This window comes from Plectrocnemia conspersa, unplaced genomic scaffold, assembly GCF_051122295.1.
Source record: "Plectrocnemia conspersa isolate PC_06_02 unplaced genomic scaffold, ASM5112229v1 ptg000001l, whole genome shotgun sequence".
Classification (NCBI taxonomy): domain Eukaryota; kingdom Metazoa; phylum Arthropoda; class Insecta; order Trichoptera; family Polycentropodidae; genus Plectrocnemia; species Plectrocnemia conspersa.
Window position 1 is genome coordinate 17,177,117 of NW_028277165.1, and position 23,679 is coordinate 17,200,795.

General features: G+C 28.9%; 1 protein-coding gene across 7 annotated transcripts in view; it reads right to left on the minus strand.

The window, feature by feature from the left end:
- CASK (peripheral plasma membrane protein CASK) overlaps window positions 1–23,679 on the minus strand; it is a 569,337-nt gene that overhangs the window by 337,022 nt on the left and 208,636 nt on the right. The gene's annotated exons all lie outside the window — the stretch shown is intronic.

Genomic DNA, 23,679 nt, shown 5'->3' on the forward strand with positions numbered 1-23,679 from the left:
TAAGTGCAGCATACAAAAATGAATAAATCATTTTATACTTTATATGCAGCGCAAAATTCGAGTCTGATTACAAGACAGTTTACCCAATGCTTTTTTTGAAGGACTTTTTAATGTGCGCTAAATACACGGCAAAAATAACACGTTCCTCATTAATTGCAAATAAATTAATAATATTATTTTAACTATATTGCAATATAAAAGGATTTAAATTAACTTTCTCGTGCCTTTTATTTTTTTCTGTAACGCTAACAAAATATTGATAGTTTATCCTGTGTTATAAATATAACGTAACATTTGTACATTCGTACCAAAATATTTAATTAATACCATAAGGCTCGTCACCAACAGATATTATATCATATAATTTATACTAAGGCATGAATAGAGGAGGCATGTTGGAACAGGATGTAATAGCACATTCGAAAATTCCTCCGGGAACTTTTGCTCGTTCCCACAACCAGTCTTCGCAACACCATTCTTATGAATCTTGGATGAGCAGACGTTCTCAAATGTTTTATCATCATAAAGCAAAAGTTGTATTACGTATGCATACATAAGCATCATATTTACATTATTTTCCAGTCTGATCTATGTAAATAGAGTGAAAAGTTTTTTGTGTCACTCCACGCTATGCATTACACCTCAAGCATAAGCAAGACGTGTTTTATAATATAAAATAATACAATGCATCACAACCTTGAAATTAAAAAATCCTAATTATATTCAGCTATGTTACATTTTACACAATGCATGAGAGCGAAGGATAACACATTCCTACGTTGCTAATTTATGACTGCAGTAGTTGTGAAAAATTTACTAGCCAGTGTTATTTTTACGTACTTTTGCTTTGTGAATTTTAATTAGCATTTTATTTTAAAAAAATATATAGAAAATATAAGATTGATAACACTGCGAATTATAAACATATTTTATGCTGCATGAATAGAAAAAAACACTTTCTATCGAAAATAAAACAGCCTTAAATTACAACAAGATATTTTTTATTAACTGCATTGTAAACTTAATTTTGCAAGTTAAAGATGTTTTAAATAATATCCAATAACGGAGTTTCTATATTTCATAGCATATACAGTGGGTTGTCAAATTAATAAGGACAGTACCAATATTTTGTGGTTTTATGTTTACATTGCCTCTTTTTTTAAATAACTTTTTTTTTTTTTTTTTTTTTTTATTTATTAACATAATTCCGCATGAGTATAAGATTACTCATTCTACGGTTACATTTATTTTACAGTTTTATGTCTACATACACATATACATACATCCATACATATGCATATATACATATAAATAAACAAACATAAACATATATACACATTTTTTTTTTTTTTTTTTATTTTTTTTTTTTTTAAAGTTCTATGAATTTTTTTAAAAAATAATTTTTAATTTCTTTAAAGTTATTTTTGATTGATGTTGGTAGATCATTATATGTTTTAAAAGCTATATATTTTAGAGAATTTGTTCCAAACTTTACTGAAAATGGTTGAGGGATGTGTAGATCATATGCAGATCTAATTTCATATTTGTGTTGATTTTTTCTAATTTTAAATTTAGTATTTATAATTGATTTTCCCTCTAACATTTTTTTTGTTATCTTTATTAATTCATATTTTGGAAGGATAGTTATAGGTAATATTTTTGTTTTTATATATATGTCTTTAGTGTGAGTGTCAAACGGTAAATTCAATAAATTTTTTATGGCACTATTTTGAATCACCTGAAGTGATTTAATTTTAAACTTACTTGTAAACCCCCAGACGCAAGACATATATGTTAGATGACTATGAATGTGTGAAAAATAAATGCTTAATCTAGTTTTATATGATAAAATATTTTGAAACCTGTATAAAATTTTTGACATTGGTAAAATTTTTTTTATTATATAATCAATATGATTATAAAAATTTAAATTTTTATCTAACAGCAGACCTAAGAATCTTATATTATCACTTTTTGTAATTAGAGAGTTATTTACATTAAGAGAAATATTAAAATCATCATTAAATATCATATAATTTGTTTTTTTTTCATTAATTGTTAATTTGTTTAGTCTCATCCATTCATTAATATGGATCAAATCATTCTGCATGTTGTTTTGCATGTCTTTATATGTTTTAGAGTTATATATTAACACTGTATCATCAGCATACAGTTGAATCCTTCCTGTAAGTTTACATAGAGTTAAATCATTAATGTACAAATTAAATAGTAATGGACCTAAAATAGAACCCTGTGGAATTCCACATTTGACCACCTCATATTCACTTTGGATACCATTTATTACTACTACTTGTTGTCTATTATTTAAATAGCTTCTTAATAAATTTAGTGTTGGTCCAACTATTCCAATATGGTTTAATTTCTTTAATAATATGTTATGATCTACTGTATCAAAAGCTTTTTTTAAATCTATAAATATTGCTGAAGTTTTATTTTTATCATTAAGGTGTTGTTGTATTTCATTAATTAAATCAAAAGCAGCGTATTTTGTATTGGATTTGCTTCTAAATCTATATTGTAAATGAGATAAAAAATGTATACTTTTTAAAAATTCATTAATTCTATTAGCTATAATTGATTCAAATATTTTTGATATGATTGGTAGAATAGATATAGGGCGATAATTATTAGTGTTATTTTTATCATCATCTTTATATATTGGAATTATTTTTGCAATTTTTAGGGACTCAGGGAATCTTTCCTCTTTTAAACATTTATTGAATAATTTTGTTAATATCGGAGCAATAAGACTGTTAATTGATTTAATTGTTTTGACTGTAATACCCTCAATACCAGGTGCTGAGTTATTTTTTAATTTGTTTGTATACATTATGACTTCTTCTAATTTAATTTTGTGAAAATACATAGATCTGTCAACTTGAGCCATACTTGTGATAGTGTTTGTGTCATCAATGTTAATTTTAATTAGATCTGATAAAAATGTTCCAATTAAGATGAAATGTGTATTAAATTCATTGGCTATTCTTTTTTTATCTATAATTAATTCTCCATCAATTTTTAAGGTAACATTTTTTTCATTCTTTGTTTCTGAAGTATTTTTTATAATTGTTTTAATATTTTTCCATATTTTAAATTGATTATTATTATCATTACTAAATATTTTATTATAATATTCTACTTTTAATTTTCTTCTATAAGCAGTTACAGCATTTCTAGCTAGATTTTTTTTTTGGGCTAAGATAATACTTGGTTGTAACTTCCATTTGTGATGACAAATATTTCTATTTTTGATTAGGTTATTTAAATGTTCATTAAACCATGGAACGTTTGCTAATTCTTTGTTATCTGAACTTTTGTTAGCGATTTTGTATTTACTTTTGTTTGTAGCAATTTTAATTTTATCTATAAAATTATTGAAATCTTCATTTACGTTTTCTAATAATTTAAATTTAGAAGATTTTATTATGTTATAAAGTTGTCTATATTTAATTATATAATTCTCTTTAATTGGTACTCTATTATTTGATATATTTTTCATGTTATTTATGCATTCTATAAGTAGTAGATTATGATCACTTATAGAATTATTTATATTATAAATTTTTCCTATTAAATTAGAGTTTGATAATATGTGATCTATTAATGAATTAGTATTCGAGGTAATTCTAGTATAGTATTGGTTTACAATGTTAAAATTAAATGATTGTATCATTGTTATGTATTTATTAACGTTGTATGTATTTTTAGTTATGTCTATGTTGAAATCTCCTAAAATTATACTTTTCCCCTTTATAAATTTTAACTTATTTTTTAATAATTCTAAAAAATCATTATGTATACAATTTGGAGCCCCATAAACAACATAGATATTCAATGGCGATCTGTCTATTCCTGTGATCTTGATTCCAAGGGTAGAGAATACGTTATTATTGTCTTCATTAATAATTTTATAATTAATATTATTTTTTATATAAAAACAAACTCCACCGCCCCTTTTCAATCTTGTTACAAATACAGATCGATAACCTTCTATATTATAAAAATATTCTTCACCATCATTGATCCATGTCTCCGTAATCGCCATAATATGAATGTTTAATTTCTTAATTATGTATAAAATATCTTCAATTTTGTTTTTAATACTACGTGCATTGAGATAAGCTATGCGAAGAAATGTATCATTGATAGTGAATTCAGTTATATCATTTAACTTACATTCAGTACTATATATATCCATATTATAATTAAAATCCGTTTTAAGACATTTAGCAGCCATAATCTATAGAATTTAGATACTTTTTCAAATATATATTATATATCGGACATTCGACATGTTTTGATTTATGATCACTAACCATATTTTTCTTGAAACAATTTGAACATACTTGTGGAGAGTTTATTTGAGGGCAGTCCCGTGCACTGTGTCCTTGTTCAGCACAATGATGACAAGTTGAGCGTTCTTCTTTACAGTATTTTGCTGTATGTCCATATTCGCCGCATTTTGAGCATATTGTTACACTAATAAAATCTTCTACACGGCATGAAGTCCATTCTATAAATATTCTTTCATTTTTAATAAGAATATGTCTATCTGCCGGATTGATTGTGAATATTCTGTGACAGGGACCAGTTCTTGACCCTGCATAATGGCTAAATAACCATTTTTCTCCCGTTATGTTTGGCATTAATTCTTTTATTGTTTCTACAAAATCTTCATTGCTTATTGTCCGTGGTACAAATTTAAAAATTACTTTAGGTAATTTTTTTTTTGGTATAATAGCCTCAATTTTGTTATTTATTTTTTCATTTTGATTAATTAATTTAAAACATTTATCGATGTCTTCCGTTTCAACCGCAATTCCTCCATTTTTTATATTTGTAATTTTATTAATTTTAATACCATCTTTTGATGGTTTTATAGTTAATTGTAGCGTCGATTTGATATCTTGCGATGTTTTAATATTGGTTTTATCTTTTGGATAAATTAGTAAAGTTGGGATCCTTCTTTTTATTGCTGATATTTTAAGATCAGCTTTATTATTAGTGATTGCTGCATAAGTGTTTTCTTCCTTTCTTCCAATATTTATTTTATTTTTAATTTCCGTTATATCATCCTTTATAGTTTTAAAAGTGGAATCGAATAGAGATGTTTTATTTACAGATTCCTTATATAGATTTGCGATTTCATCAAAACAGTCCATAATAGTTATTTTTTGGTCCTTCGTAATTACATTTGTAATTAAACATTCTTTTATATTTTTTTTTAACACTGATATTATATCTTCTGCCATTTTTTGTAAAGTACTAATCACATGGTATTTATTTGTTTTAATTTGGTTATTCACTTTAAATTACTTATTCAATTATTTATTTACTATGTTAAAAGAATTATTGTTGTACAGTTCACTTCGATCAACACACGTCCGTCGAACACAGAGGTCGCGACAATTTTAATACTCATTTCTTCATTATTTTTCAGCTGGTATCACCGCTGACACTGTTAAGAAGTGGCAGCACTAGCAAAGTGTTACGTCTGTTAAAAATTTAAGAATATTTACACGTGGCCGGAATTTTTGTGAAAACACGTGATCGAGTTTAATAAATAAATGTAAAATATTTTTTTAAACGATATTTAACAGTTTAGCTTGCCATCTCTTTCTCAATTATGAATAATGACTGTGACTAACTGCTGTGTTAACGCAAATATAGTATAGTCAATAAGAAGTTGTAGAAAGTGAAAGAGGGTTAAAAAATGAAACTGATTTTTTTTTATCTCTACAAATTCAAATCAGTCCGTTTTTATTATTTAGTCAATTGACATTCTTTTTAGGTAAAATTAACAATTGCAGTATGAATAAGAAGGCTACTATAAAATTTTTAGTATTTTTGTTTAAATTATTTATTATTATTTATAAGTTTAAAATTATATATGTAAATACATAGTACATACAATTTAACACAAATAAAATATATTATTATAGATTTTGTTAATATAATATAATAATGTTAATCTAATCTGTCAAAAATCTAATAAATAAAGGAAGTTGTGTCAGATTGTCTTTGACAATTTATTATTAAATACTTACCTGCGTTTATAAAAAATATTATGATTTACTGTGGTTATGGATTAAAATGTAAGATAAACGGGAATCGAAATAAAAAAATCCTTAGTTTGAGAACATCAAGAATCGAAATTAACTCTCGATAAAATCAAGGAACTTTATGCCTGCACTACACTCTCTGGAAGTTTGCCAAGCTTGGCCAAGGACGGAGAATATAGTGGGTTACTTCGGTCGACTTGGCCAGCTTCGAGCGCTTCCGAACATTGTCGGCAAACAGACCAAAGTCAAAGGAACCAAAGTCGGAGCTGCTCTTTCGAGCGAGAGCAGTGAGATACTTCCCCTTTCGCTCTCTCGCGTGTTAAGTGACGACAGTGAGAAAGATAATGATATGGTTTTTTGCAAACTGAAATAGAACAAGTAACTCGGTTTAATTTCAGTATACGCGTAGGCGTCCTATGGTCAACACGCATGTCGAGCGCTGCATCGTAGTCACGTGGTCAAGTTATAATAGCATATGATTATCGGGGACTTCAACGGACTCTTACTGACATCTTTGAATATTTTAGGACACCAAAAGGGATTAATTATATTTTTGATAGTATATTCTTCTGACAGATGTCGTTAATATATCTTTTTTCTTATAAAAGAAAATAATTAAAAAATAATTAGTGGTACTTGATTTTGTTAAAAAAAATCGTTTCGAATATCCTTATGTATTTTCCTAGATCGGTTTATATAAATGTCACACCATAACGAATTCTTATTTAGAATCGATGGCGACAAATTCTAGAATAGTCACAGATGTTGTGTTCGTATTCTGAAGTATCATTTTTATGCCTTATGGCATGTTGCAAAAGCCGACAAAGATTTTGCGTAAATAAAAAGTTTTCATTGATATTGTATTGGTGAGTGCCCACACAAACTTTTACAATTATCAGTAGCGTAATTTTAATATTATGACAATTTAAAAATTGCGATTATTTGGCACATTTTTCGATTGCGCGCAAATATGCCAGCTGTACGTGACAGCAGCCGCCGTGCAAACGACATTCACGGACGCCGTCCGGATGGCATATGCAATTTTTGGCAGTGTGGCCGCTACTCGGAAGTCGGCGACCTCATTTGAACTTCGGTTCGGACAACTTCCAGAGAGTGTAGTGCAAGCATTAGATTTTATCATATCCACTCCTTCATTCAGACCCTGCTTTTACCGACTATCATTTATTTCGATCGATACAACAATTTCTAGACTGAAAAATTCAAAATGTAGACATATTAATCATTTAATAAATGATTAATTTTATATCTACTGTTTTGAATCTATATTTCATTATAGAATGACATCGAAATATACTATTGCTTAACAATACGCACATAAATGTGCATTTCAATACACGCCCTATATATTTCTAATTATATTATGCCTTAGTGGTTGGCTTTACGCAATGTTGAGTGAGACAGCTAATATATAGGTAATAAATCATATAATTATATTGATTTATACGCGATTTATAATAAAGGAGCAATAACCGTCTTTCGCATTAAATATACGTACGTGAAAAATGCACCTCCCTCTAAAAAACAAAATTTCATTTGTATAAAACGGAAGCCATCCTTTCGCCACTTCGGAAGCAATCTTCACTTGGATATCGAATCCCGCTTTTCACCCGATGATCATTATTTATGATCTGTATGAAAAATAAATAATACTTTGGCGGTAAGACGTGTTCGATTCGAATATAAAGAATCGTATTTTTGTGTCGTGGCAGGGAACGTCGCCAACAACGTATGCCGCAAAACGATAAGAAACAAAAAGATCCCCTCGGGGGCAGCCGTAGGGGGTTACGATCCACCCCCGCTGATAGCGCAAAGCATGTTCAGCATCTCTGATATGAAAATCAGATAGCGAATTTAAAGATATGTCTCAGCAAACAGTGGAATACTGCGAATTGCCGAGATCATAATAAGGAACTCTGAAAAGTAGAGTTGAATATCAAACGCCTAATAAAAACGCAATCTCGGCCATTAATTATTAGTAGGTGAATAAGTACTAAAACTTTGATATATTGTATAGCGATCGATGAATATTTATAAGAATTTGTAGCATTGTAGAGAGAAAACATATACAAAATATAAATTAAGTATGCTTGCAAAAAAATAAAAAAATATTACAAATAAAAAATAAATATAAGATCCAAGCGTCACGTTTTACTGTAAAAATGATCGACTGAACATCGACGTCAATAAAAGCCTAACGTATACAAAAGACATTTATTTATTTATTGTAAGTCTTCTGTTGAAACATGACATGAAACATAATCCTGACGCGATACAATAGGATAAACACAATTAACAACCACTAAGCAAGTAGAAAGATATCAGACTGAAATCATAATATGTAAATCAGTAAAATATATTTTATTAATTGAATATGCGACGCGAATATGTAAATAATTCATTTTTGGATTTTTATAATATTTTTTATCGTTTATTCATCAGAAAGTTTTTCATACTTTACTAGTATCTACTATGTAACACGATATTTGATTTTGTCAAGAATGAACATTTTCAATTGTGGAATAACGTAAATTATGATGTAACGTTGTTCCACTGTATAACGGAAAGTACTTATGGAGCATTTATAACGTTTGTCGAAAACTTATCTACTAATACATAATTTTAAAATTAAATATGATGATGGTGTTTAAAAAGATTTGATAAAAATATTCGACAAAAAATATTTAAAAACGATAAAAATTTTTTAGAAAACAACGAATTGGAAGTTAAAAACGTTACATTTTTTTATATTAAATAATTTTTCATTTGCCATTAGATATTTTGGCAAAATCAAAATTTCCATTCAGACTTACGTTATTCGCGTCCCATGTTCAATTATATATTATATCCGATATACAGGCGGCACTCGACTTTCGCACAATTCGCTATTTCGCACATTTAAAAAAAAAACAATTTTTTTAAATTTAATTTTTTTTGTAAAAAAAAATAATTAAATATAAACACGAGTGAGAAACGAGTGGAAAAACTTGTGTTGATACGAACAAAAATAAATCAAGGACTCATAAACTTCACACGATTCGAGACAAGGATGTAAATTATTAGACGTTCTGATAGCGGTGAATCTTTTGCTTCAATCGGACATTCGTATGATACAAACAGGTCTACGATATGTTAAATTTTGCAAAATAAAAATATAATTAAGAAATACGTTCAAAATTGTGGAAAATAAAGATATATTTCCGCAATCTTTAAAGATATGTTTCCAAAAAAACATGGATGAAATGGAAAATCTTTGTCATCGTGGGTCGATGACCAACTTCCCTCTGAGTATTTCAATTATTCAAGCAAAAGCTCTTAGTTTGCACAAAGATTGGAAGGATAGATTAAAAAAAGATTTTAACACGGTTTTTCAAGCAATATGTAACGGTTAGTTTTACAATTTTAAAATGAGGTATTCTTTTCATAATATTCAATTTACTGGAGAATCAGCTGATGCGATAAAAGATGCTGCAAAATAATTTATTTCCTAATTATCCAAAATTATTGAAGATGGAGAATATTCCTCTAACCAAATATTTAATGTAGATGAGACAGGTTTATTTTGGAAAACTCTTTAACAATGAAAAATATGAATGAAACCTTCACGCACCTTGACAAATTTTTAAATATTATGGATAATTGTGATCCCAATGGAGAACGCATATCTCAAGTGCGTAGGGCGATCAATAAAAACATAGCATGTTATAAAATACTATATGAAGAAAAGAAAAAGAGTAGTGGAAAACAGTTGACTCTTGATAACTTTTCAAAGGAAACACCCGCAAACCCTACCTTAACGTGTCTCTTAAACGCCTCTTAAACATCTTATATTTACTTGATAAATAAATATTTTAAAATACACACAATTTCAATTTTTTTTACTTCCCTCGACTTTCGTACATTCAACTTTCGCACACATTTTCAGGAACCAATTATGTGCGAAAGTCGAGGGCCGCCTGTATAGTTTAATTATATTTAAATTATGTATTTATTCACAATACAAGATAAAAAAGTCTAGGTAAACCTAATCTGTAATAATCGTTAAGAATTGTAATTATAAAAATAATAATTACTACGCACTAATAATGCACACGATAGAAATTTAACAAAAATAGAATTCATATGGGTTAAGAACCCAAGTATTTTAATAAATAGTCCCCGACTTATACCACTGCTATGTCGTGATATATTAAAGTAGTAGACTATATACATTAAAATAAGAACAAAAATCATAATTTTATAAAATAAATAATACTAAAAAAATTCAGATGATGTCAAAACACAAATTTCTATTTTAACCCTAGGCGTAATCGTTTCATTTTACTTTGGTTTAACCCATTAAACATTACCCCGATGCGTTAAAACGAAGTAAATTGATGAACTTTTGACTTTAGAACACAACTTTTGAGAAAAGTTTAATCTACGTCCTTGCAGTATTATCAGTGATGTACATACATAAAACACTTTTTTAACAAAGTATGTAAGTAAGGCAAAATTTTAAAAGTTTGAATTACAAAAATTTTTCCAAAATTTTTTTTAGAAATATTCACTTCAACAACAACAGTTTATCATATACGAGCATATTAAATAATTTTCTATTCAACATAAAATAATCCGTAGCATTTTAAAATATTATTATTACAGTTATAGTATTAAAAAATTGATGTTTCTATGTAAAAAAACAGCACTACACTATCATATATAATATAATAAATGAGATTTAGATGATAGTGTCAAATTTTATAGTACGTTGACATAAATTTACATTTACACAATTAATTTATAACCAATAATAAGCAAAAAATAATTATTAATAAAAATAAAAATTATAAAACATCAATGAAACTATACTTATATACACATATAAAAAATGTCATTTAGAGTTTTATTAAAAAAAATATTTCAATCAAGCTTTTGTAAAAAAGACTAAGCCTTTGCTGTAGATAAAGCGAGTAAAAATAATTTATTCTATCAACTCGTTGAAAAAATATAATATATAGAAAAAGGTCGATCGAAACTCAATTTTTATAAAGTCACAATTTAAATGCCACACAAAGTTATATGCTCGTTTTTTCTACATTATATAAGTAATACATCAAAGTTAATGGCATTTTATTTTCAACGCCGATTTTGTATTCAGACAGCACCGCAATCTCGTACGAAATTTCAAGCCTTCCACCCGAATTTTCCATTACATATGAACGATTCAATTCTACTTCACTATTCGCATCGCAGCATATCTGAATGCAGATTGAGATTATTGCACGGTAAGTGCACTTGTTTTCAATGCTAAGATTCAAGGTGCTTTTTTTTTATTCATACCTTTATAACATAAACCTATATGTATATACTTCACAGCATAAAAATAAAGCATATGTTGATTTACATAAATGTGCATACGTTCATTCGAGTTCAAGTTAGTCTCCTGCATGACAATAGATTAGAAATAATTTGGTGCAGGCGGAGTAATAACTTTTAATATAGCATACTAGAACACTAGCTTCTAGAGAAGTTATATTGGAGTTACGACACAAAAGCCTCCCGATTAACTAACCAGGTTCCGGTTACAGTAGCAATGAAATACAACGGTGAGCTAACACATAACTTGCACGTTGCCGTATTAATCCAGGTCAGTAAATGAATACATATGATGAGTTATAAATATGCGTTTAGTGCGCATGCGCGTAATAATTAGTGCGTAACGCAGCATATCCTTTAAATAATGACACGCAATATATACATATATATTAATATAATCTGTGATACTTGTGAACGTACACACAATATCGTTTATATGTAAAAATGGTATCGGTAATTCTGCCTGCGCACGATGCGAAATTGACGCCTTCCCCCGTTAAACTTTTACATCCAAACAGTATGGTTGATCGTAAAAGTGTTGTTGCTTTACATGGAGGCTAATGTTTGTGTTTATATATTTGTTTTATTGTTCGTTTTAAATTTAAATTCACAGACAGTTAAATAATATACTGTTGCAGAACATTTCAAAGTATTTATGTTCAAGATCAACTACTATAAACTATTTAATTTGAATTTTCTTTAAACCATAAAATATCAATAAAACTATCTATCTAAACCAAAGAAATTGAATACAGATACGTTTGGATATTTTTATTTATTTAATAAAAGCTCACCATTGTAATTTGATAATTTTTGTCTCATGATGGAGAAATGTACTAAAATATTTTTATTTCAAAAAACAATGTTGTGCGAAAATGTTCAAGGCATTTTATATTTATAATATAAAATATATCTTTTACATAAAATATAATCCGTTTTAGAATCTTTGTCTGTAGCCGCAGTTAGATTTTGTGACTATGTGTTAGGCCCAAACCGTTAGGGTACTTCCTTGTTTTGATTTTTTTAATTTGCTATACTATTTTAATAAAATGCAGTTATTATTTTTATAAATAGCAAATATTAAATATAAGTAGCATATATTTAATTTAAATGGCAAATAAAAATCATAATCTTAAAACGTTTTTAATAGCTAGGTATAAATAGAAAAAAAATCTTTCTTTCATTTTAATAATATCAGTAAAAATATTCTATAAAAGTACATTTTTTTGTATTACTTAATCAAATAATTTTAATTTTAAGTTGTTTTATGTTAAAACTTTTTATTCGAATTTCTAAAATAGCACGAGATACCTGAATATTTTGGCGAAATTAAAAAAATATATGGGCATTGCTACGTTACAATTTATTATTAAGCGAGATAAAAATGGAGTAAAAGAAATATAAATAGATTAAAAATTTTGTCTTTGATAATTGTACTATTAAAAACTCAGCGATACGTTAATTAAGTTTGACTATGTTAAATGAAACGAACTATAAATACTTGTTAATTAGCACAGTGCCACGCTTAAAAACTACTAGTTTTTACTCCCTGCAGTTCAAACTAACTAATATACTCTATACTATATCACAAATCAACTATTATACTCTTGTTATATTCGTTTTGATTAGGTTTGGGTTTGAACAGCAAATAGACGTTTCGCAATTGTCAAATTTAAGCGTGGCACCGTGCTAACAAATACCAAAATTTATTATTATTTATTAAGTACTTGCCATTTTCATAGAGGTTAAACCAATTCGAGTTTTCTATGTTGGCAGCACTGTAAATCAGACAGCTGTCAATAATCACGCGTTTGCAACAACACATTTGCAATATTGCTTCGCTTAACTACCGTGTTAAAATTATTAAATTGTTCTACAAAAATAACAAATATGTATGAATCAAAATTTACGAAAATATTATGGTAAAGTTTATCGTCCTAATTCAGATAATACAAGAACTGAAGACCATGGATAACGAATAATTTACGCAGATTAACTGTTAGAGAAGCAGGAAATTGCTGCTTTTCAAAGAAAATATTTTTTCCTGATGAGGCACATGTCTACCTCTCTGGGTATGTTAATTAGCAAAATTGCCACATATCTTCATGTGATTTACAAGAGAGCTTTGTGGTCAGGTGGAGTAATTACGCATTACTTTTATGAAAACGATGAAGATCTGACTGTAACAGTCAACGGTGAGAGATATAGGCGCATGTTAACCAATTATTTTTGGCACGAAGTCGAAGATATTGATGTGAAAGACACGTGGTTAAAAGTAGTTTATATCTGCTTTGTGTTAAAATAAATATTTATTTATGTACTTAACTAAGTGTTAAAAAGGTTGTGTATCTCTAAACTACTTTTATAGTATAGTGCAAAATGTCTTAGAAGAGGGTCTAGAAAAGCTTGTTTTCCGTAATGAATTGTACATAGATCTTAATGGGTATTACGTTTAAAAATGTAGTTTTAACGTAAAATAAACATAAATAAATTAAAAAATTACAGGTTTCTAGAAATCTATCGTATATTTTTAATAAAATAGATAGACAAATATAAATTTGTTTTTTAATAAGACTTATATGCTTCTCTGTATTTAATTTAACCATAATATAAATTTATTATATGGTATAAATTCGTTACAAATATTTTAATATAAAAGTAATTAGCTACAAATATAGCCATGGGGGTAATGAATGATGAATTTCTATCGAGTGGCTGAACCTTTTGGAACATTTCCAATCGTTGTTTAACTTCAGAGACGAGTCTCTCGAGGTACAAATTACAAAAGAATGTTGCATAAAAATTCCAACAGCTCCGAAGAATTTCTTTATTAAAAACAGCCGTTAGCCACGTGACACTAGGTCTTGAATTATTTTTAAAGTTTTCCGCCGTATCCGTATTTTCCGCATTCGAAGGCGGCGTTGCATTATATAGACGCGGCGCGAGCACAATGAAATATTGTAATTATGGGGCCCGTGTGAAATGCGGGGCCCCCGGGCTACGATATGGCCTGCTACTGAGCCGCGTCTGGCGAATAAAGAAAATTTTATTAGCCACCCTCGCCAAACGGTAAGGCGGCAACAATATTAATTAAAATGATTATTATTTACACGCGTGCTTTCGAGAAGTGCGCGATTCGGATAAAACTATGCAATATTATAGTAGAAATTATGATCGACTATGATTATTTAGTGTATAAAGTTGAACACTAAAATTAAACTTCAATCATTTAAAATATCGTGAGGTATTTGGTACATAATTAAACATGACTAGTTACTATACATATTCACGTGAAACTTACTGAAACGCGTGAAATATTAATTGATCAAAATTCCATTTAAATTCCTAATGTTGATTATTAATATTATGTTAAAAATATTCATTGTAATATATAGATATTAAAATTTTTAGTGTTCATTTCAGCGCTAAAAATCACCTGATTCTGACATATAACAAACTATCATAAAGTTTAATAAAAGCTTAATGAAACTAATAATATTTAATTTTTAAACTTCATTGTTCACTTCTAGGTTAATTACAACCGAGAATATACAATTTTAAGAAAACCTTGGCGGCTTTAATTCTTCGTCTCCAACAATACGATTACATCGTTTTTAATAACGTCAAACAACAACAACGCCTCCGTTAATTGCGTTCCTTTATTTTAGCTGACAACGTTGTGGTTCCAATTTCGATCTACGAAGGGCGAATGGCAAAAGTTAAACATGCTTTGTATTTATCTTTTATGTTACGACGCAAAATCCCTTAGCTGACGTTGCGTTTTATAATTTTTACTTTGAAAACTTTCATCGATTGGTTTAAAATGAACATGTAGATATATTCGATGATGAAAAAACGAATCCGAGTTAAAGTGTCACCCAGGTCGGGTTTTCCGTTTCGCCGTAACTCCGACACAATAGAAAATTAGGGAGAGTGTGAAAATCCGCATAGCTTTTGTTGTGCGGCACAAAGTTTCTGAGAACAATGAATCATCAGTATTTCGCGATTCCAACGCTGAAAATCTTTCATTTGTAACATACAAAATTAGCAAAGTAGGGGACGAAACGACGCAGCGCTTTGTGCGGCTCTGTTTTAATTGAATATTTAACTCGACCGCACAGTATGCAAATATAAACGACGATAAAAATAAAATCCTAAAACAAAAGCAATGTGAAAGATTTATTATTACTTTGATAATAATAATTAACGTAAATTGTATCCTGCGAATAAACATAACGCAATGAAAGAACACTACTTACAAAGCACAATGAAGAAAGATTGGAGATAAACGCACCATATTTACATAAGTAGAATACGTATGGTGTTCTTACATTTATAAAGATTGTTTTAAGTTGAATAAAGTTTTTACTATAATACAAAGTGTATCTTATTAGCCATTCGCAGAAATCCGCGGAGAGTTGCATAATCAAATTATATTGATCAAGCGGACACACGACTGTTGAGGGAATAAGCGTCACATTGATCGATTTAAATTGATATGTGAGCAATCCCAAGACGAATTCAATTGCTATTGAGTATTAAATACAAACAATGCGTATTGATTATATTATTTACAAATCTTAATTAGAGTAGAATTATATAATCTAGTAATAGACCGGTTTAGCAAGCCTTATGTATTCGTTAATATAAAAAATACGGCAATTTCACAAATGAGCGAAGACAAAAGAGCGCTGCGTCATAAGAGCGATTACCAAAGTAGCGCTGTAACAAAATAGCGTGCGTCAAATGCACAGACAGTCATATGAGCGTTTGACAAAAGAGAGCACGTCATAAGAGCGCAAAAATACTTAGAGAAAATCAAGTAATTAATATCTTAGGAATTAGGTATACAAAATAAATGTAAATTGTGAGAAATTTATACAAAATAAAAATTTACGAGATATAGGCGGTAAAATTAGTATTTTATATGCCAGAGCGTAATGACGATTAAAATGATTAGCCAATGAAAACATTATTATTTATTAATTATTAGGTACATACAAAAGTATGGCTTCTTATCCCCATACGTACGATATACATATATTTTTTACTAAAATGAAACGCTGAATTTGAATTTATCATTTGATTTGTTCTGTACTGTTTCATTAAATTGACAAATAACTATCGACTCGACTTGCAATGAATGCGTACAGTTATAGCACAAGTATATGGCCCACCAGACCTTTTTTCATTTATATTAGACAACTATACATTATTAAAGATATACAAAAGTTGTATATTTACATATATCATATTCATATATACAAAATAATATATGTTCTAAATATACACAAACCTACCTGGTGCATTGTATTTCATGGATCATATTTTATTTTAAAATACAACTTATTGAACACGATCACTGCGAGTTCTCACAGCTCTATTGTAAATTTATCCCATGTACGAACATAATATTAAACACATTATGTATATTTAAGCAATTTGTGCGTCGCTCAAGGGCCATGCATATATAAATATACTTTAACTATATTACTCGCGGCACGTTAAAGGGCGGTAACCGCCATTTCACAAACGAATCCTCTATTCGAGAACAGACATTTCCGTTTTACATTCCCTCGTCTCCGTGACGAATTTCGGATTTTGATAGCATCGCCAAGTACCTAGAGATTCGATTGTCAGAGAGGCGGTCCTGTTCACGTTCTACGCCGGGGACCATTTCGCACGCAGGTAAGACTCTTCAATAAATTAAGCGGGACGGAAAATTATTCGGAGGCGACGTGAAGTTCATAAAAGATTTTTTGTTGTCGTCCTGTGGGAAGAATACGGGGAATTATCTAATGAGGGGGCGATAATGAAAGGAGGCAATCACAAGGGACGGCCAAATGGCTAGGGGCAACACTAATTACGCGGCGACAAATTGTCCGTAAAGGGGCGTAGTCCGATCAATTGAAAATACTATAATGATTCGATCTCGTTAAGAAAAATGCGACCGTTTAACGGAAAGTGAACTGAAAAAAGAAATGTATAATTGAACTCAGTTAGGCGATGCAGGTATTTATTTTTAACTAGCTATTGTTTGAGAGAATATATTCTCAAAACAATTAAAAAACTATATATGTATTACAAAAAGTAAAGCAATATTTATTTCATATAAAATATGCTCATAAAAATATTAAAATCTTCAACAAAAAATAAGGGCGAAACTCCGTATTGAAAACCCAAATAAACTCAAAATGTTTAGTTTAGTACCCCCTACAATTCGGTATTTTTTGCGTTAACAAATAAAAACAAAGGTGAAGAAAACTTTAACGACAAATTAAATATGTATATACAAAAAGGTATTCGTATATAATTTTTAGTTAAGTATTTCAAACTTTTATTTAATCGCATTTAAGGAACTAAAAGAATACAAATTCGCAAATGGTTTTTGGAATAATTTATTCCACGTCGAACCGTTACTTTAATCTTTTAGTGATAGCCTGCACAATAATCCAGTGGTATAATTCGATGTCTAATATCTATAATACTAGATGTATATTAGTGGTTTTTTTTAATTTCTTTCTTGTTTGAGAAATAAAAGTTAGTGAATTAGTAGTTTATAATTTATGACATAAATGGAACTTATTTACAGGCTTTGATTTCAATCTGCTGTCTCACTACTTACTTAGTAGTTGTTGGTTGTGTTGACATATTTTTAGCGTATTGGAATAACGCGTGTCATTAACCAACTGAAGATTTACATTGATATAATGCCATTCCAGTTAAACGAAGAAAAGTCTAAAATGCTACAATTGTACGATTTTCATGAAGAAATAAATTATACGATAAGATAATAAATTTCCAAAAATTTGATAATAAAATTAGAATTGCGTCATTTGTATATTGCAATATGTATATTTCTTAAAAAATTCACTTAAAAATGCTTAAATTTTTTCCTACTACAAATAAAATGGGTTATTTTTATAACATACATATTCAATATGTTATTTTATGTGCTGATTACTAAATTCATTTTATCCTAAAATGTTGATTAAGAATCTTTAAAAATAATCTATATATAATATATAAATCTATAAAATAAAAACAACATTGTGCATTTGTAATTAATACATTTTGTAGCTAGCTTCTTAAATATATCATTACTGCAATAACTTAATCTCATAATCAAATTTCACAATTTAAAGTTATTAACAGTGGATTAATTATATTTTAATGTATTTAAGAACTGATTTATTTTGTTACAAATACTAATTCCATATCAAATTTAATACTAAGTAATTTTAAAATGTTTAAATGTAAAAAAATAACTCTTGCAGGTTATTTAAGAAGAATATGTATTACAAAATAAACTCGTTCTTTTTTGTTATTATCGTTTTTGATTAACGGATTAAAGTTAATCCGTTTTAAATAAGCTACTTAGAATTTAATTATTTTAAAAATACCTGTTCTGCAATATCGCTGTTTATTAATAGAAGATGTACATACCTGAAAAGAAAAGAAAAGTTTTCGATTAATTTCAAAAATATTAGTATTTTATTACAACAATTAGTCCCATATTTTATGTTAAAATGTATGTATGTATCGATTCAATAATTGTTATTGAGGTTTATGCGTAATCATATGCAGTATTATATACTGCAGTATCAAGTCGATCCCTAAAGTTGTGTACCATAGGTCAACATTAATTCAAACATCAACCTGAATATCAACGCTACATACATTATCTAGGATTCTATAGATAGTTTATAAGTACATACATGTAACACCTTATCGTACAACACAGTCGATTTGTATAGTGTAAACAAACAAACAATATGTCTTGTCCTAAATAAATATAATATATATTATTAATAAAATATTACAAACGTAATTTAATGCGTATATCTATATTTAGAAGTTCTGAGAACATATAAATTGTGCTCGTTAATATGCGTAGAAAGCTGAAATACTAATCAAGCATTCTAATCTCATACTTTCTTCAAGCGTAGTTTTAACTCTAAATAAATAGCAAACTTCCCACACAAGTAAATTCAATTGAACGCATGTGTGGTAAATGGGGGTAAGGGGACCTTACACCCTTATTTTCGAGATGTATTAAGACGAGTTAATGTACTGTATATATTTAATCTTATTCTAAAATATACATAAAAGTCATTGAAAAATCAATTTAATATATTTTATCTTTAACTGATAAAAACTAGAAAATAAGTCTTCATTGTGATGTTATTATTTATGTATATGGGGTCTTTAAGTTATTCTAAAAATAATGTCAGAGATTACATTATGGCATCTTAAATCGCCTATATACATATGTCGAATTAAAAGAGAAGCGTGATTACTAGGCACTATCAGCGACTGCAAGCCTTTGAGAAAAAATCTTTATGTAGATTTGGGATAATAATTATATTTGGCATCGTTGATATATAACGATTGAGGGTTCTGAGGCCAAAGGGGTGTGACTTTACAACAAATATAGACAATTGAAGCTTCGGTGGCGTTTCAAGTTATATCCTGTCAACTAAGTGCTAGTGGATTTTCATCGTGATGTCGTATTCTTGTGATACTCTTTGGACGTTCTGCTGATGTCTCTCGTGTCAATGCGGTTTGTCTTGAATGCCGTCTGTTTAAGCTAATCTTTGACCCTTTGCCCATGTGACAAGGTACCACATATTTTATATTATTTGTTCGAGACAGTTATGGCGATTCACAGATTAGGATGTTGGTGGCCAATTGCATCGCTTGATTATTCAACTAACTAAATGTTTGCACTTAAAAATGAAATCGTAAGGTGAAATTTTTAAAGATCGGTAATACAAGTATGATTTTTATGCAGGATAGATGCATTGCTTATCGCGTATTATTTACACACAAGTTTGATAGTTTTTCCGGTGCTTACGAGTGATTAACGCCTCGAAATGGATATGTTACCCAGGTGGTTCGTAATTTTATTTTTAGTACTCAATTGTTTAGCATTGAGTTATCTCCTCTATTGATAGACCTTCGTATGGCGAGTTAGTACTTGATTTTCGTGGGTTAATATTTGCTTTTCATAAAACGTATCCAATTTACTCAATCTCTCGATATTTACATTAACTTTTTTTATTGCTACATGTATAGTGCCTGTCTCTATATTTGTTATTTTCTTAAAAGTAGCTTTACAGTTAAAATAAACTAGAGCAACACTCTAAATAAAACTATGTTTCAATTTTGCTCACTGCTAGATTTTGAACACGATTACCTATTTCTATAAAAAGAGTTTATAAGTAAATATGAACAGTATTCGAATTAAACATGACATTGGATATTATTGCACTGACTTTCTATAGATTTTAAACAGTTGTTAAAAAATATAGTATTAATAAACTTTGCTTTTGATTAAACAGAATTTTTCGTATACCAAACAGTACTTTTGATTCTATTTGAAAAATAACTATTTTTGAAAAATATTTGTTCTTATATCAAGCCAAATACATTCAACTCAGATTTTATTTGGAGAAAGGTAAAGATATTTTTTATTACGAAAATAAGCCAAAATTCACGGAATGATTTTAATTTTATATGGTTCTCAGAATCTCATCCACAATAAAATAATCCCATTTCACATGCGACGTAACAACATTTTGCGTTCGCTATGCATAATTAATTTAGCCGCTGTGTGTTGAGAGCAACCAAATTCGTACATATCACAAACACAATAAACACACATACATACATACACACAATCCCAAAACGTTACGCTGAAAATTCGTGCCAAAGGCATATAAACCCAAGTAGTTTCGCCACGCTCAAATCCAGGACGGTGCATGTTTTTTGCGGCCCAAGAGCTCGCATTCGAGCTTTGGGCTCGGGATAAACCGCAAGTCGACTGCCAAAGGCACAGGCACCGCAGAATGCAGGGGCGGACTCGAAGGCCTTTTACGGATATTGCATTCTGGTGTGCGGTCTGCTCTTCGGCTGTGTTAACCTGCTCCAGAAACGACACGGATTTCCGGAGACGACAGCCTCCCGATATGTGCGCCGACTTTCCCGATACGCTTTTCTCGCTAGCTTTCCGACCAGGTGAATCCAATTTACTGTTTGGCTGTAAGAGCAGAAAACATAATATCCAGCGGCCAATCTTTATATGATATCATATAAATGCACCTAGCTATTAGGCTTATCTAGCGACGGAGGAAGATAGCAAAAATGTATGTGGAATAATGTATCGTTTAGTGTCATGTTATGTTTGAGAATGAACGAACATTAGATTTAACCTAAGATCATTGATATAACATTATATAGCAATATAAAAACTTTTATTACTGTAAAATTTTACACAAAAATAAAATAACTCAATTATTATGTATATCGAATACAAATTTCCAACAGGGTGTTTTTTATACATCAACAAAATGAATTTTAAAAATGTATAATTGCTATTGCTTTGAAATAAACCCAAAAATCGTTTGCTATAATATTTTTTAAGGATTGATTGCGACAACCAATAATTAATTTATATAATTAACTCATTAAAAGTTTTCTTTTAGGTTCTACAATGAAATTGTGATTTTTAATTTAGGTGATGGGCAATATAAATATACTATGATTTATAGCAATTATATATAAAATATAAGATATATAGTCTACTGCTGTAATTAGTTTTTTGCTAGCTTACATATATTTTTATATATTTGATACAATAAGACAATCAATAAAAAATACTATTATATTGTAGAAGCTAGCGAGTGTACGAATACCGGACCCTCAACTTTTTGGGTTTTAAATATTATTTTTGCTTCGTTCAGATTTTTTAAAATCTATTTTCAAATTTAACGATTGAAATTAGACATTAATATTTGGGATTTTCAATGATAGTCAAAATGGTTCAATCTATAAAAAAACTACTTAATATTTTTAATTAATTTGAAAATAGGTTTACAGCTTAGCTAAATATTTCCAGAAGAAAACCTTTTTTATTATTTAAAGTTAGATTTTAAAGTTGATAAAACTAAATATTGTATATAATTTAAAATCAAGCTTAAAACTTAGCTAGATAATAATAAAACTAAACATTGTACAGTAAATCTCAGTATAGCGAAGCTCACGGTACCGAAGAAAAAAATTAGAACAATTATATTCGACCATCGTGGCGCATTGGGGTAACCTGTTAAGCGACGATGGTCTTAATTTAATCTAAAAAATAAAACAAAATATTATAGAAGATGTTAAAAAAAATCAAGTTCAAAAAAATAAAAAAAGTCTAATTTATTTATAAACCAATGAATTATGCAAAGTTGCACTAACTAATTCATCATTATCAAAGAAAACCCAAGCCAATACTATGCATTAATTAATTTAATGATATTAATCTATACTTTAGTTGCGTTAACACAGTCAGTTTGAGAGCTATCCAATTAATCCTTTTTCATAATTTAGAAAAAGATAGCAAGTTTAGGTTTACGCTACTATTAGCTCTAAAGCACACAATACGGATATATAATACGTTCGATATATTTATTCCGTTACTAAAAATCATGTGTTTTAGGGCTAATAATAGGTGCTTAAACCCAAACTTGCCATCTCTTTCTAAATTATAAATAATGATGAAATGGATAGTTTTCGAAGTGACCGTGTTAACGCAAATAGTGTATATACTAATTTGTGGATTTTGATTATATGAAAACTTATATGCTAATTTTAAATAGCTGTAATATGTTATAAGCATACGCTGATTGTTAAGAATCGATTTATTTGTACCAATTAATGAAAAAAAAAACATATGTTGAAAAAGATAGATTTTATATGTATTACGTAACACAATTTATCATAAAATCAAAATTGCTATCAAAAATTCGAACCAATAAAAATCTCTCCTTTTCATAAAAGCTTGAAAGCTTACGTTTAGATTATGATTTCAATTGAAATACGATTTTTTACAAATTTGCATTAAAAAAATGGTAAAAGTGACGATTAGCGCTCGATATTATTAAGTTGGCAGCACTACATTGCACGCACACGCACACATGCTCATTCGCAGTTTGACATTTGATGGAATGCTGCGCGCGCATCCATAATATGACATTCGTATATGCCAGCTTCTGCATACCTAAAAGATAAATGATGAACACGAATAAAAAATAAAGTTAAAAATGTTCATCTCTAAAATGATTTCTATACATAAATTCGTGTAGATATGACCTCACAAATTTTCTATATTTTGAGTGTTTGGATCCACGAAGTTTTGTTCGTGGATCACTACCGAGTGCTGATATATTCCCTG